The 14,117-nt window shown below is 43.4% G+C and overlaps 1 long non-coding RNA gene across 1 annotated transcript; it reads left to right on the top strand.

The window, feature by feature from the left end:
- Positions 1-8,933: 8,933 nt before the first annotated feature.
- Positions 8,934-9,531, top strand: LOC148970504 (uncharacterized). The gene is made up of 3 exons (XR_016147947.1): positions 8,934-9,099; positions 9,198-9,244; positions 9,341-9,531. It is a non-coding gene; the product is annotated as an uncharacterized LOC148970504 (long non-coding RNA).
- The last annotated feature ends 4,586 nt before the right edge of the window (positions 9,532-14,117 follow it).

Here is a 14,117-nt window from a genome sequence, read left to right as displayed (position 1 = left end):
TCATGCGCTGATGCTCACAAGTCAGTGGTTAGTAACCCTTTGACTTCGACTTCGTCTACTCCGTGTGTTTCTCTGCCCAGGAGGACGCGATCATCTCTGGCTTCATTCATTCCGGCACTGACACAACACCATGGATCACACAGCGGAAAACACAAGCCAGGACCAGAGCTAGAACCTCTCCGCCGCCCCTCCCGGTCTTCGAGATATGCACCCGGAACCGCTTCTCCCCTCTTCGCAAGTCGGAACGCGACGCCGCCGTGATCATCTGCACGTCCATGGTCCGTCATGTCCGTGTTACCTCGGGTAAGGGTAAGGTGCACACTCACTGCTTTCCTGGTGCTCGTGTTCTTGATGTCGCTGCACAGGTTCCCGAGATCCTGAACGGTGACGAGCACGTCAGAACTGTTGTGCTGCACGCGGGAGTGAACGACATCAGGCTGCGGCAGACGGAGGTTCTGAAGAAGGACTACAGGAGTCTGATCGAGACTGTACACAGCACATCGCCTGAAGCAACGATCATCGTGTCTGGACCGCTTTCCACGTACAGACAAGGACCGAAAAGGTTCAGTAGATTATCTGCATTAAATGAATGGTTAATGTTATTGTGTAATGGACAGAAACTGCTCTTTGTAAATAATTGGAATCTGTTCTGGGAGAGACCGAGGCTGTATTGTGCGGATGGACTTAACCACAGCAGAATCGGAGCGGCTGTTCTGTCGGACAACATCTCCAACACGTTACACACCAGATGACTAGTAAGTCCAAGTCACTCCTTTGAAAGGAGTGTTTCTCCTCGTTCCATCTCTTGGACTGTCTCTGCCTGTAAGGCTATTTTTTGCCATCCTAATACACGAGAATCACCCCATGTATATGCTTGTGTAAAAATCTTGCTGGATTGTTCCTGGGCTTTTTCTGCCATAGCTTAGCCTCTTTGGTATAGACTTATTAGTCTTTTCTTCACTCTTCAACTTATTTCTTATGTGCACATCTAACCCGTTCTGCGTCTTATTTAAATAATATTTTCTAGATTATTTTTTTTCGACTGAGTTTCACTAGTCATCTTCTAATTGGTGTTTTATCTTCTTATTTTTTTAAAAAAAGAATACATTTCTAATCCTTAAGCATGTCCACGCACATGCCATTTAGCAGGCGCTTAACTGTTCAATCACTGGCCAGAATTTAACAGTTAAAGCCCCACGTTGGGCGCCATGTTTTACGGTGTGTGTGCGCTTTAATCTTAACACCTTTAACCTTATTAATTATTATCCTCGGGTTAGGTCGAGTAAGTCCAATCTGCCCTAAATCATAAGCATTCGAATGGTACTTACAATTTGTTCAGATGACTTCTCTGTGGTCAGTTCTTGCTTAAGGTTTATTAACAACAACAACATTATTGCTAGACAATTACTTGTAATTAGCATTAGTTATTTATTAATGTAAATATTCCAGAAATAAAAGTTAGGCTCAAACTTAAATTCTTTACGCTCAAACTCTGGAATAGCCTTCCCGCTATGGTTCGACGCTCTGACTCGCTGTCACATTTAAAACTAGACTAAAGATGCATCACTTTAGCCAAGCATTCACATACTGCTTACCTTTTATTCCTCTGTTGAATCAGATTGAATGCATTTAATACTATAAAACTTGAAGAGTCTGTAGGTTACTTGTGTAGGTTGCATACTATTTTTACAGTCATTACTTTCCTGTGTGTATTGCGTGAATGATGGGTGGTTGGGCACATATTGTGTTTTTGCGGTAGGTGGTATGCCATACAGAACCGTTGCCACTGAAATGCATTACCGCAACAGTGGGGCTCGACAGCCTTAATCAAACAGGTTGGTGCATATGGTTGGGTTGCAGAGTTTGTGAGATTGTGGTTTTTAACATCTACTCTCGTGTAATGGAAATCATTATGAACATCAGCTATGCTAATTATTTCCCATCTGACTTTCTGCTGTTATCTGGGGACGCTTGTCCTGAGAAAAATGGCGTTCGTCAGCCTGCTCTTTTATATTTTGTTTGTAGCACCATTGAATTGATTCATCAATCCTTGTTTTTCTTCTTTACCACTCATTTATAAACAAGCACTTTCTATTTTTATAACATGTGAACTTTTCCTCGATACTATTCCTTATAAAAAACAATTGGATTGCTTTGATATTGCTACTTGGAGCCAATTTTCCGAATCTCGGCTACTAGCCTTTAGCCCGCTAGCATTTCACGTGTGGCCTCTTGCCTATCGGCCGTCTCATTTTACACCCGTTTCACTGAAAGGATATGGGTTATACCTGACATTTCAGTCCTAAATTAGTAGTGATAGATGAACAGTAAATTAGTAGTGATACAACTGTTATAATGGTGAACACATCAGATGCGTGTCAAATGTTACCTCTAAGTGCAGGTGAAGACGCATTCGAGCTGTTCTCGGTGAAGCAGGAGCTGGAATATGTGGAGAAATGGATCCGTGGTCTGCCGGAGAAGCAAGCCGAGCTGTTGGATCGGCGGTCAGGGCTTGAAACATCACGTGCGGATGCTCACAAGTCAGTGGTTAGTAACTCTTTGACTCTGACTTCGTCTACTCCATGTGTTTCTCTGCCCAAGAGGACTCGATCATCTCTGGCTTCATTCACTCCGGCACCGACACAACACCATGGATCACACAGCGGAAGACCCGAGCCAGGACCAGAGCTAGAACCTCTCTGCCGGTCTTCGAGATCTCCATCCAGAACCGCTTCTCCCCTCTTCACGAGTCGGAACTTGATGACACCGTGATCATCGGCAGGTCCATGGTCCGTCATGTCCGTGCTTCCTCAGGTAAGGGTAAGGTGCGCACTCACTGCTTTCCTGGTGCTCATGTTCTTGATGTTGCTGCACTGTATCGTGCTGATGGTCTTCACCGTAACAGAATCGGAGGCGGCTGTTCTGTCGGACAACATCTCCAAGACGTTACACACTTAATGACTAGTAAGTCAAAGTCCAAATCACAGTCTTTGTTGTCCAAACTTAATTGATATGCTTAGTGTGTAAAATTTATATTGAAATTGTGTCTATTCCTCGTTTAGTGACGCCTGTGGAGAGACGACGCGACGCCTGTGAGCTCCTGGATCGGCAGTCAGCGTTCGAAACATCACGCGCCGATGCTCACAAGTCAGAGGTTAGTTACTCTGTGACTCCGACTTCATCTACTCCATGCGTTTCTCTGCCCAGGAGGATGCGATCATCTCTGGCTTTGTTCACTCCGGCACCGACACAACACCATGGACCGTGGATCACACAGCGGAAGACACGAGCCAGGACCAGAGCTAGAACCTCTCCGCCGGTCTTCGCGATCTCCACCCAGAACCGCTTCTCCCCTCTTCGCGAGTCGGAACGTGACGACGCCGTGATCATCGGCACGTCCATGGTCTGTCATGTCCTTGCTACCTCAGGTAAGGGTAAGGTGTGCACTCACTGCTTTCCTGGTGCTCATGTTCTTGATGTTGCTGCACAGGTTCCCGAGATCCTGAAAGGTGATTAGCGCGTCGGAGCTGTTGTGCTGCATGCGGGAGCGAACGACATTAGGCTGTGGCAGACGGAGGTTCTGAAGAAGGACTACAGGAGCCTGATTGAGACGGTACGCAGCACATCGCCTGAAGCAACGGTCATTGTCTTGACCGCTACCCATGTACAGACAAGGACAGGAAAGGTTCAGTAGATTATTTGCACTAAATGAATGGTTAATGTCTGTGTGATGAACAGAAACTGCTCTTTGTAAATAATTGGAATCTGTTCTAGGAGAGATCTAGGCTGTATCGTGCAGATGCCGTTCACCCCAGCAGAACCTGAGCGGCTGTTCTGTTGGACATCTCCAAGACGTTACACGCTTAATGACTAGTAAGTCAAAGTCGCTCCTTTGAAAGGAGTGTTTCTCTTGGACTATCTCTGCCTGTAAGGCTATCTTTTGCCATCCTAATACATGAGAATCACCCCATGTATATACTTGTATAAAAGTGTTGCTTGATTTTTTTTTTTTTTTTTTTTCTTTCTTCCCTGGGCTTTTGCTGCCATAGCTTAGCCTCTTTTGTATAGATTTAGTCTTTCCTTCACTCTTTAACTTATTTGTTATGTGCACATCTAACCCTTTCTGGGTCTTCTTTAAATAATCTTTTCTAGATTTTATTTTTACGACTAAGTTTCACTAGTCGTCTTCTAATTGATTTATCTTTTTTTTTTTTTAAACAGAAAAGAAATTTCTATAATCCTTAAGCATATCCACGCACACACTATTAGCAGGCGCTTAACTGTTCAATTACTGGCCAGAATTGAACCGTTAAAGCCCCACGTTGGGCGCCATGTTAAGGTTAAAAGGTGTTAAGATTAAAGCACACACCATATTATTTATTATCCTCAGGTAAGGTCGAGTGAGTCAAATCTGCCGTAAATAATAAGCATTTGAATGGTACTTGCAATTGTTCAGATGACTTCTCTGTGGTCAGTTCTTGCTTAAGGTTTATTAACACTGTTAGACAATTACTTGTAATTAGCATTAGTTATATATTAATGTAAATATTCCAGAAATAAAAGTTGGGCTCAAACTTAAATTCTTTATGCTCAAACTCTGGAATCTACTCCTGTGTGAGGGAAATCGTTATGGACATCAGCTATGCTAATTATTTCCCATCTGTTTTTTGCTGTTATTTCGGGACGCTTGTCCCGAGAAAAATGGTGTTCCTCAACTCCAGTTTGTCGGAGCTGTTGTACTGCACGCGGGAGCGAACGGCATCAGGCTGAGGTTCTGAAGGACTACAGGAGCCTGATCGAGACGGTATGCAGCACATCGCCTGAAGCAACGATCATCGTGTCTGGACCGCTTCCCACATGCTGAAAAGGACAGGAAAGGTTCAGTAGACCATCTGCACTAAATGAATGGTTAATGTTATTGTGTAATGGACAGAAACTGCTCTTTGTAAATAATTGGAATCTGTTCTGGGAGAGACCTAGATTGTATCATGCAGATGGCCTTCACCCCAGCAGAATCGGAGCGGCTGTTCTGTCGGACGACATCTCCAAGATGTTACACACCTAATGACTAGTAGGCCAAAGTCCAAATCACAGTCTTTGTTGTCCAAACTGAATTGATATGCTAAGTGTGGAACATTATATTGAAACTGTGTCTGTTCCTCGTTTAGTGACTCCTGTGGAATGACGATTCTGCCTGTGAGCTGCTGGATTGGCGATCAGCGCTTGAAACATCACGCGTCGATGCTCACAAGTCAGTGGTTAGTTGCTCTTTGATTCTGACTTTGTCTAATCCATGTTTTTCTCTGCCCAGGAGGACGCGATCATCTCTGGCTTCATTCACTCCGACACCGACACAACACAATGGACCATGGATCACACAGCGGAAGACACGAGCCAGTACCAGAGCTAGAACCTCTCCGCATACCCTACCGGTCTTTGAGATCTAGACCCGGAACCGCTTCTCCTCTCTTCGCGAGTCGGAACGCGACGATGCCGTGATCATCGGCACGTCCTTGCTACCTCGGGTAAGGTGCGCACTCACTGCTTTCCTGGTGCTCATGTTCTTGTTGTTGCTACACAGGTTCCCGAGATCCTGAACGATGATGAGCGTGTCGGAGCTGTTGTGCTGAACGTGGGAGCGAACGACATCAGGCTGATTATCTGAAGGACTACAGGAGCCTTATCGAGATGGTATGCAACACATCGCCTGAAGCATCGATCATCGTGTCTGGACCGCTTCCCATGTACAGAAAAGGTTCAGTAGATTATTTGCACTAAATGAATGGTTAATGTCATTGTGTAATGAAGAGAAGCTGCTCTTTGTAAATAATTGTAATCTGTTCTAGGAGAGATCTAGGGTGTATCGTGCTGATGGCCCAGCAGAATCGGAGTGGCTGTTCTGTTGGACATCTCCAAGACCAATGACTAGTAAGTCACAGTCCAAATCACAGTTTTTGTTGTCCAAACTTAATTAATATGCTTAGTGTGGAACATTATATTGAAATTATATTTGACTCCGATTTCATCTAGTCCATGCGTTTCATTGCCCAGGAGGATGCCATCATCCCTGGCTTCATTCACTCCGGCACCGACACAACACCATGGAAAGGTTAAGTCGATTATTTGCACTAAATGAATGGTTAATGTCATTGTGTAATGAACAGAAACTGCTCTTTGTAAATAATTGGAATCTGTTCTAGGAGAGACTTAGGCTGTATCGTGCTGATGGCATTCACCCCAGCAGAATCGGAGCGGCTGTTCTGTCGGACACCTCCAAGACGTTACACACCTAATGAGTAAGTCAAAGTCCAAATTACAGTTTTTGTTGTCCAAACTTAATTGATATTCTTGGTGTGGAACATTATATTGAAACTGTGTCTGTTCCTCGTTTAGTGACGCCTGTGGAGAGACGATTCTGCCTGTGAGCTGCTGGATCGGGTGTCGGCGCTTGAAACATCACACGCCGATGATTACAAGTCAGTGTTTAGTTACTCCTTGATTCTGACTTCATCTACTCCATGCGTTTCTCTTCCCAGGAGGAAGCGATCATCTCTGGCTTCATTCACTCTGGCACGGACACAACACCATGGATCACACAGCGGAAGACACGGGCCAGGACCAGAGCTAGAACCTCTCAGCCGCCCCTTCCGGTCGTCGAGATTTCGACCCGGAACCGCTTCTCCCCTCTTCGCGAGTCAGCCGTGATCATCGGCACGTCCATGGTCTGTCATGGCCGTGCTACCTCAGGTAAGGGTAAGGTGTGCACTCACTGCTTTCCTGGTGCTCATGTTCTTGATGTCGTTGCACAGGTTCCTGATATCCTGAACGGTGATGAACACATTGGAGCTATTGTGCTGAACGTGGGAGCGAACGACATCAGGCTGAGGTTCTGAAGAACGACTACAGGAACCTGATCGAGACGGTACGCAACACAACGCCTGAAGCAATGATCATCGTGTCTTGACCGCTTCCCACGTACAGACAAGGACGGGAAAGGTTCAGTAGATCAGTGTTTCCCAACCCTGTTCCTGGCGGCACACCAACACTGCATGTTTTCTTTGTCTCCCTAATCAAACACACCCGATTCAACCCATCAGCTCATTAACCCACCTGATTATTAGCTGATGGGTTGAATCAGGTGTGTTTGATAAGGGAGACAAAGAATACACGCAGTGTTGGTGTGCCGCCAGGAAGAGGGTTGGGGAACACTGCAGTAGATTATTTGCACTAAATGAATGGTCAATGTCATTGTGTAATGAACAGAAACTGCTCTTTGTAAATAATTGGAATCTGTTCTAGGAGAGACCTAGGCTGTATTGTGCTGATGTCCTTCACCCCAGCAGAATCGGAGCGGCTGTTCTGTCGGACATCTCCAAGACGTTACACACCAGATGACTAGTAAGTGAAAGGAGTGTTTCTCTTGGACTGTCTCTGCCTCTAAGGCTATCTTTTGCCATCCTAATACATGAGAATCACCCTATGTATATGCTTGTATAAAAGTGTTGCTTTTTTTTCCTGGGCTTTTGCTGCCATAGCTTAGCCTCTTTTGTATAGACTTATTAGTCTTTCCTTTACTCTTAACTTATTTGTTATGTGCACATCTAACCCTTTCTGGGTCTTCTTTAAATCTTTTCTAGATTTTTTTTTCCAACTAAGTTTCACTAGTCGTCTTCTAATTGATTTTATCTTTTTTCTTTTTTTTTTAAAAAAGAAAATAAATTTCTAGTCCTTAAGCATATCCACGCACACGGTATTTAGCAGGCGCTGAACTGTTCAATTACTGGCCAGAATTGAACAGTTAAAGCCCCACGTTGGGCGCCATGTTTTATGGAGTGTGTGCTTTAATCTTAACATCTTTTAACCTTATTATTTATTATCCTCAGGTTAGGTCGAGTAAGTCAAATCTGCCCTAAATCATAATCATTTGAATGGTATTTACAATTGTTCAGATGACTTCTCTGTGGTCAGTTCTTGCTTAAGGTTTATTAACATTGTTAGATGATTACTTGTATTTAGCATTAGTTATTTATTAATGTAAATATTCCAGAAATAAAAGTTGGGCTCAAACTTAAATTCTTTATGCTGCAAAACTCTGGAATCTACTCCTGTGTAAGGGAAATCATTATGGACATCAGCTATGCTAATTATTTCCCATCTGTTTTCTGCTGTTATCTCGGGACACTTGTCCCGAGAAAAATGGCGTTCGTCAACTCCAGTTTGTCGGAGCTGCTGTACTGCACGCGGGAGTGAACAGCACTGAGGTTCTGAAGTTCTACAGGAGCCTGATCGAGACGGTATGCAACACATCGCCTGAAGCAACGATCATCATGTCTGGGCCGCTTCCCACGTACAGACAAGGACAGGAAAGGTTCAGTAGATTATTTGCACACACCTAATAAATAGTAAGTCAAAGTCCAAATCACAATCTTTGTTGTCCAAACTTAATTGATATGCTTAGTGTGGAACATTATATTGAAACTGTGTCTATTCTTCGTTTAGTGACGCCTGTGGAGAGACAACTTTGCCTGTAAGCTGCTGGATTGGCGGTCAGCGCTTGACACATCACACGCCGATGCTCACAAGTCAGGGGTTAGTTACTCTTTGACTGACTTCGTCTACTCCATGCGTTTCTTTGCCCAGGAGGACTCGATCATCTCTGCTTCGTTCAGTCCGGCACAGACACAGCACCATGGATCACACAGCAGAAGACACGAGCCAGCACCAGAGCTAGAACCTCTCCGCCGCCCCTCCTGGTCTTCGAGATCTCGAACCGGAAACGCTTCTCCCCTCTTCGCGAGTCGGAACGCGACGACGCCGTGATAATCGGCACGTCCATGGTCCATCATTTCCGTGCTACCTCAGGTAAGGATAACGTGCGCACTCACTGCTTTCCTGGTGCTCATGTTCTCGATGTTGCTACACAGGTTCCCGAGATCCTGAATGGTGATGAGCGCGTCAGAGCTGTTGTGCTGAACGTGGGAGCGAACGACATCAGGCTGAGGTTCTGAAGGACTACAGGAGCCTGGTCGAGACGGTACGCAACACATCGCCTGAAGCAACGATCATGTCTGGACTGCTTCCCATTTACAGACATGACTAGTAAGTCAAAGTCCAAATCACAGTTTTTCTTGTCCAAACTTAATTGATATGATTAGTGTGGAACATTTATATTGAAACTGTGTCTATTCCTCGTTTAGTGACGCCTGTGGAGAGACGACTCTGCCTGTGAGCTGCTGCATCTGCGGTCAGTGCTTGAAACATCACAAGCCGATGTTCACAAGTCAGTGGTTAGTTACTCTTTGACTCTGACTTTGTCCACTCCATGCGTTTCTCTGCCCAGGAGGACATGATCATCTCTGGCTTCATTCACTTCGACACAACACCATGGATCACACAGTGGAAGACATGAGCCAGGACCAGAGCTAGAACCTCTCTGCCGCCCCTCCCGGTCTTCGAGATCTCGACCCGGAACCGCTTCTCCCCTCTTCGCGAGTCGGAACGTGATGACGCTGTGATCATCGGCACGTCCATGATCCGTCATGTCCGTGCTACCTCAGGTAAGGATAAGGTGCGCACTCACTGCTTTCCTGGTGCTCATGTTTTTGATATTGCTGCACAGGTTCCTGAGATCCTGAACAGTGATGAGCGTGTCGGAGCTGTTTTGCTGAACGTTGGAGCGAACGACATCAGGCTGAGGTTCTGAAGGACTACAGGAGCCTGGTTGAGACGGTACGCAACACATCGCCTGACGCAACGATCATCGTGTCTGAACCGCTTCCCTCTTACAGACAAGGACAGGAAAGGTTCAGTATATTATTTGCACTAATTCAATTATTAATGTCATTGTGTAATGAACAGAAATTGCTCTTTGTAAATAATTGGAATCTGTTCTGGGAGAGACATAGGCTCTATTATGCTTCACCTCAGCAGAATTGGAGCGGCTGTTCTGTCGGACATCTCCAAGACGTTATACACCTAATGACTAGTAAGTCAAAGTCGCTCCTGGTTCCATCTCTTGGACTGATGTCTCTGCTTGTAAGGCTATCTTTTGCCATCCTAATATATGAGAATCACCCCATGTACATGGTTGTATAAAAGTCATGCTGGATTTTTCCTGGGCTTTTGCTGCCATAGCTTAGCCTCTTTGGAATAGACTTATTAGACTTTCAATCACCCTTCAACTTATTTCTTATGTGCACATCTAACCCGTTTTGGGTGTTAAATAATCTTTTCTAGATTAGTATCTTTTTTCGACTAAGTTTGTCTAGTCGTCTTCTATTTGGTGATGTATCTTTTTTTTTTTTTTTCAAAAAAAGAAAATAAATTTATCCTTATGCATATCCACGCACATGCTATTTAGAAGGCACTTAACTGTTCAATTACTGGCCAGAATTGAACAGTTAAATCCCCACGTTGGGCGCCATGTTTTACGGTGTGTGTGCTTTAATTTTAACACCTTTAACATTATTATTTTTTATCCTCAGGTTAGGTCGACTAAGTCAAATCTTCCCTAAATCATAAGCATTCGAATGGTACTTACAATTTGTTCAGATGACTTCTCTGTGGTCAGTTCTTGCTTAAGGATTATTAACGACACTGTTCGACAATTGCTTGTAATTAACATTAGTTATTTATAAATGTAAATATTCCAGAAATAAAAGTTAGGCTCAAACTTAAATTCTTTACGATCAAACTCTGGAATATCCTTCCCGATATGGTTTGACGCTCTGACTCGCTGTAAAGTTTCAAACTAGACTAAAGACGCATCTCTTTAGCCAAGCATTCACATACTGCTTACCTTTTATTCCTCTGTTGAATCAGATCGAATGCTTTTAATACTTTAAAACTTGAAGAGTCTGTAGGTTACTTGTATAGGTTGCATAGTATTTACAGTCATTACTTTTCCTGTGTGTATTGTGTGAATGATGGGTGGTTGGGCAGATATTGTGTTATTGCGGTAGGTGGTATGCCATACGGAACTGTTGCCAATGAAACGCATTACCGCGACAGTGGGGCTCGACAGCCTTAGTCAAACGGGTTGGTGCGTATGGTTGGGTTTCGGAGAGTTTGTGAGTGTTTTTTAACATCTACTCCTGTGTAATGGAAATCATTATGAACATCAGCTATGCTAATAATTTCCCATCTGTTTTCTGCTGTTATCTCGGGATGCTTGTCCCGAGAAAAATGGCGTTCGTCAGCTCCAGTTTGTATCCAGCCTCTCATGGAGACCTCAGATGCCCCAACACCTGTGAAAGATGACTCGATGCCTGTGGAGAGACGACTCAATGCTGGCGATATGTTATGCCCTTAATATTACATGTTTATCCAAATGTAATTTTCCATGTACTTTTCTGTAATGCACTTTCTGTAAAGCTGCTTTGAAACAAGTATTGTGAATTGACTATACAAACAAACTTGAATTCACTTGCAGGGCCAACAGACTTGACTTGTGTGGATCCTGACTTGTGTTTGACTTGTGTGGATCCTGACTTGTGTTTGACTTGTGGGTCTTGACTTGTGTTTGACTTGAGTGGATCTTGACTTGTGTTGATCTTGACTTGTGGGTCTTGACTTGTGTTTGACTTGAGTGGATCTTGACTTGTGGGTCTTGACTTGTTTGACTTCAACCGTTGGAATTGGGTGGGTGGGTCTTGTGTTTGAGGAGGTGAAGGGTTGAAACCAACCCTGGACAAGTCAGTCTAAGACCACAAGTCAATCAACTGCAGGTGCAAATCAAAGTTACTTAAGCTACAATATATAGGGGTGTATCCCACTCACAAAGACTTTCTTTTTTCAGTTTTTTGTTTTTATTTATATTATACTAAATGTAATTTTTGTATTTATGGTTTTGCCTCTTGTTCCATTTAAGATCAAGTTTGTCTGTCCTTTTTTTTATCCCTTTCTAATTTGACCCTTTTGTCTGTCTTTGCATTTATGGTATATTTAGGTTTTTATTTTTATTGTTTTTTTAAATCATAGATCTTTCACTGTTTTCTAACATTTTCTGTCTGCTTTTTATGCCATTTTTTGCCTTTCTTATATTGTAAAGCTTTGTATTGAAGTTGTAAACTTACTTTGTTGTATTTTGTTACACTTGATTTTGTTTGTTTCATTTTAATTTCTTTGTTTTTTTTTTTTTACTTGGGTTATGGTCTTCTTTAAATAATCTTTTCTAGATTTTTTTTTTCCGACTAAGCTTCACTAGTCGTCTTCTAATTGATTTATCTTTAAAAAAGAAAATAAATTTCTAATCCTTAAGCACATCCACGCACATGCTATTTAGCTGCCGCTTAACTGTTCAATTACTGGCCAGAATTGAACAGTTAAAGCCCCACGCTGGGCGCCTTGTTTTACGGTGTGTGCTTTAAATCTTAACACCTTTTGACCTTATTATTTATTACCCTCAGGTTAGTTCGAGTAAGTCAAATCTGCCCTAAATCATTAGCATTCGATTGGTATTTACAATTGTTCAGATGACTTCTCTGTGGTCAGTTCTTGCTTAAGGTTTATTAACAACACTGCTAGACGATTACTTGTAATTAGCATTAGTTATTTATTAATGTAGATATTCCAGAAAGAAAAGTTAGGCTCAAACTTAAATTCTTTATGCTCAAACTCTGGAATCTACTCCTGTGTAAGGGAAATCATTATGGACATCAGCTATGCTAATTATTTCCCATCTGTTTTCTGCTGTTATCTCGGGACGCTTGTTCGTCAACTTCAGTTTGTCGGAGCTGCTGTACTGCACGTGGGAGTGAACGACATCAGGCTGAGGTTCTGAAGAAGTTCTACAGGAGCCTGATCGAGACGGTATGCAACACATCGCCTGAAGCAACGATCATGGTGTCTGGGCCGCTTCCCACGTACAGACAAGGACAGGAAAGGTTCAGTAGATTATTTGCACACACCTAATAAATAGTAAGTCAAAGTCCAAATCACAGTCTTTGTTGTCCAAACTTAATTGATATGCTTAGTGTGGAACATTATCTTGAAACTGTGTCTATTCCTTGTTTAGTGACGCCTGTGGAGAGACTACTCTGCCTGTGAGCTGCTGGATCCGCGGTCAGCGCTTGAAACATCACAAGCCGATGTTCACAAGTCAGTGGTTAGTTACTCTTTGACTCTGACTTTGTCTACTCCATGCGTTTCTCTGCCCAGGAGGACTCGATCATCTCTGGCTTCATTCAGTCCAGCACCGACACAACACCATGGATCACACAGCAGAAGACACGAGCCAGGACCAGAGCTAGAACCTCTCCACCGCCCCTCCCGGTCTTGGAGATTTCGACCCAGAACCGCTTCTCCCCTCTTTGCGAGTCGGAAAGCGACGACGCCGTGGTCATCGGCACGCCAATGATCCGTCATTTCCGTGCTACCTCAGGTAAGGATCAGGTGCGCACTCACTGCTTTCCTGGTGCTCATGTTCTTGATGTTGTTGCACAGGTTCCTGAGATCATGAACGGTGATGAGTGCGTCGGAGCTGTTGTGCTGAACGTGGGTGGTTCTGAAGGACTACAGGAGCCTGATCGAGACGGTACGCAACACATCGCCTGAAGCAAGGAGCCTTGCACATCTAACCCTTTCTGGGTCTTCTTTAAATAATCTTTTCTAGATTTTTTTTCGAGTAAGTTTCACTAGTCGTCTTCTAATTGATTTTATCTTTAAAAAAGAAAATAAATTTCTAATCCTTAAGCACATCCACGCACACTCTATTTAGCTGGCGCTTGACTGTTCAATTACTGGCCAGAATTGAACAGTTAAAGCCCCACGCTGGGCGCCATGTTTTACGGTGTGTGCTTTAATCTTAACACCTTTTAACCTTATTATTTATTATCCTCAGGTTAGTTAGAGTAAGTCAAATCTGCCCTAAATCATTAGCATTCGATTGGTATTTACAATTGTTCAGATGACTTCTCTGTGGTCAGTTCTTGCTTAAGGTTTATTAACAACACTGTTCGACGATTACTTGTAATTAGCATTAGTTACTTATTAATGTAAATATTCCAGAAATAAAAGTTAGGCTCAAACTTAAATTCTTCATGCTCCAAAACTCTGGAATCTACTCCTGTGTAAGGGAAATCATTATGGACATCAGCTATGCTAATTATTTCCCATCT

Source organism: Pimephales promelas, chromosome 20 (genome assembly GCF_988280905.1).
Source record: "Pimephales promelas chromosome 20, fPimPro1.hap1.1, whole genome shotgun sequence".
Taxonomy (NCBI): Eukaryota; Metazoa; Chordata; class Actinopteri; order Cypriniformes; family Leuciscidae; genus Pimephales; species Pimephales promelas.
This window is presented reverse-complemented; position numbering and strand designations above follow the sequence as displayed.